Raw genomic sequence first — 3721 nt, forward strand, 5'->3', positions numbered from 1 at the left:
TGATGCCCTGTGGTTAAGGTCTGGTTAGGTTTAGGCACAAAAACCACTTGGTTAGGGTCAGGAAAAGATCATGGTGTGGGTTAAAATGAAAAAGAAAGTGACAAACACATAAGCCGTGAGCCTGCTCCGCCTCAAGCTGGTCGCAGCGCACCATACGCCCGCTGCGAGCTGTTCAGCACCGCGGACAGTCGGACTAATGGGCTGTCGAACCAATGACATGGACACCGCTGCACATGTGAGCATTTTTGATGATGGCCTCCGTCCAGTCCTTTGGTCTTATCACATGACAGGGCTACTGTCAGCATCACACAGCTAATGTTAGCTGACAGTTACTGACTATTCAACGACAGAGTGAAGTCGTTTTGTGTCTGTGTGAGTTTGTTGGGACTGTTTAGCAGCTCAGAGTTGATGTTAGCGCTGCTGCGTTAGCTTGTGCTAACAGGGCAGACTGTCTGCAGAAGAGCAGCTTTACTCACAGCAGCAACATACACTTTTCTGATGGGAGTCGAGACAGTCTGAGATCAGACCCTCGGCACAAAAAGGATCAAATTCAGGTGTTTGGCTGAAGACGTTTCCAAAGATGTGGCAAATCAACTCTGTCAGAAACCGATCGGCTGTGGCTCAGAGGAAGAGCGGGTCGTCCTCCAGTCAGAAGATCAGCAGTTCGATCCCGTCTCCTCCAGTCCGCACGTTGAAGTGCTCTGAACCCCAAATGTTTCAGGAGGCTGTTTGATCCATGTGTGAATGAAAGGTCACTGAGGAGCAGGCAGCACCTGGTGCAGCTGCAGTGTGTGAATGTGTGAAGACAGTAGCACGCTGTCACACAAGAGTTGCTCCACTTAACAGATCAACAAGTTTTTTGATTCGTTCCAGATTAAAAAACTGCACGATCTGAATCTTTATTTTCAGGGTGCAGGTTGTTGTATTTCTTTCTTGTATTAGCATGTTATATTGATTATCACGTCAGTTTCAAAATGTTTAGTGTTGGATGAGGCGTTCACTGCCTCCGTGTTTTCCTCAGTGTTCTCTGGATGAACTGCAGTAACCTCTCAGTGACGAGCTGCATTCAGGCGTCAACAACAACTCTTTGTCCGTCCCAATAACACGTCCGGCTCAGCTTTCAGTCCCGAACAAAACCCTCCGTTCAGCGTGTGTGGCGTTCAGGATCAGAGTCACAGAAACTCTTCACGCACTGCAGGACGTCACACTGTGATTCTACGACCCCTCAGTCCCTCAGCATCAGACTGTCCAAACTGGTTTTGTTCGTCCTCCAAACTTTAACACTTTTCCTGTTCGACCAAAATACGTCCACAGAGCTGAGCGCCATAATGCCGAGTCATGAAACATGACATCAAACGCCTCGTCAGATTAATCATCTTATTGATTTATTGTTTGATCAGAGAGTTCCTGATTGAACTCTGTTCATCAGTCGTCACACATTTAACTCCTTGTTGACTCTGTCAAACAGGTTTTTTAGACTTTTATGTGATGTCATCTTTTTATTCTGTCTTAATCCTAATTATTATAATTATTCTATTTTATTGGTGTGTTTTTATCTCTCAGTCTCATTATCATCTGTCTTCTCTCTAACATACTCCTGATCTTCTTTAGTTTGCGTCCGGCCTCAGTTTGACATCGTTTGGTTTCTGTTTTTATTTACAGGTTTGTTGCTTCTGCTTTGACTTGGATGTCGAAGGTCTCTGTGTTTAAATCAATCAATCAATCAATCAATCAATTTTATTTATAAAGCCCAATATCACAAATCACAATTTGCCTCACAGGGCTTTACAACATACTACAACATCCCTCTGTCCTTAGGAGCCTCACAGCTGATCAGGAAAAACTCCCCCAAAAAACCCTTTAACGGTTTAAAGGTTCAATATAAATAAAGTTATAACTTCAAAATAAGATGTCAATATAATAAAATCTATATTGTTTTGGTATTGGAACTATGGAATTATTTCATATGCAGCTGTTAAACATGTTTGCGTCGACGTGTTTCTGCAGTTTCAGATGATTCGTGCTGGTTTGTTGAAAATCATAAGGATCAGACGAGCTCTGACATCAGGTCCAGACTTCACGCCATGTTTGTCTGTTCCTACAGTCTGTGTCAGATCACAGGCCTCATGTACAAAGACATATGTGGATTTCCTACTGAAACATGGCGTACGCTTAAATCCAGAAAACGTCGTACGCACAAAAACATCCAGATGTATGAATCTGTGCGTACACATGAACCCACACACATTTCCTTTGTACATCCCAATCAACGTTGAATTGAGCGCACGTGTTGGAGCATGCGCTGCCTGGCTCCTCGCCGTGTCGCGCTCCAACGCCAACCGCAGTGCTCCGCACAGTTCCAGGGGGATTGCCCTCGGGAACCTAAAGCAGCTGATGAGCCAGTTGTCATCATGTGCCAGTAAATCCTCTCTGTCTCTGATCATACGCTCTCTTCGTATCGCACCATTTACAAATCTTCTAATACTGCTAAAGCAGNCGGGAACCTAAAGCAGCTGATGAGCCAGTTGTCATCATGTGCCAGTAAATCCTCTCTGTCTCTGATCATACGCTCTCTTCGTATCGCACCATTTACAAATCTTCTAATACTGCTAAAGCAGCCGTTGTTTTTAATGGTATTTTCTGCATCATGTTGCGCATGCTTTATATCCACTCATCTAACTGCAGACACGTGGGTGTGTTAATTGTTCATCAGTGTTAATTGTTCATGTGTCTCTGATGTGCACATCACTCTAATTGTTTTCACAGTTATTTATTATAATACTTTCCCAGCATCACCTGTAAGTGTCACCGAAGGATTAGCAGCTGTAGAAACGTGCGTACGCCAGCCATGAAATTGGCGTGAGGCACTGCACATTTGCACGGTCATTTCACTCTTGACGCATCTTAACTTTGCTGTGGAAAAGGACGTACGCCACGTTTTTGTGCGTATGCACCCTTTGTACATGAGGCCCCAGGTGATCGAGGAGTCATAAAATCATTGGTCGTCTTTCACAACGTGTGATGTCATCACGTTATTCTATTTTATTCTTATTATTGGAGGAGTGTTTGAATTTGGAAGAATTGGGACAACCTTTGCGCAGCGTTGTGACGTAATCGGCCTTCAAATTCGCCCTTCGAAGGTTTGCAGACCCTGAATTGACCTATGGCTAAGTCCCGCCCTCAAACGCGATGAGCCAATCACAGTGCGTATAGCCATTCCCATACACTGGGACATTCTCTGCCTGGACGTCCATTGAAATGCATTACAGAAAGTCAGTTTTGTTCGGTTTTATGAGCTTTTTCTGAGATTTGAAGTTTAAAAATGGTCAAACGGTGTGCATGGGGTACATGCAACTCTGACACAAGGTATCCTGAGAGGCTGGGCGACCAGGTGTATTTTTTACACTTTAAACCACATCTCAACCGAGAAAAGTGTCTCCTTTGGATAAAGTTGTGTGGTAACGTTAGACCACAACATCAACTCAACGTGAATAAGATTAACAATGATGTCTACATCTGTTCTAAGGTAAGTCAACATTGTGTTTGAGGCAACATATTGTCACTTTGCTGGAAAGAAATATAAAGTTATCTTTAACATCTCTAGCTAACGTTAGCTAAAGTTAGCCTAACGTTAGCTCCTAGCTGCGTTGTTCATCATGTCACCTTGTTTGCTGGGAGTTCATTAGCCTATTTTGTTCTAGTTTTGTACTTTGGTGATCGT

The sequence above is a fragment of the Epinephelus moara genome, chromosome 21, assembly GCF_006386435.1.
Source record: "Epinephelus moara isolate mb chromosome 21, YSFRI_EMoa_1.0, whole genome shotgun sequence".
NCBI classification, from domain to species: Eukaryota; Metazoa; Chordata; class Actinopteri; order Perciformes; family Serranidae; genus Epinephelus; species Epinephelus moara.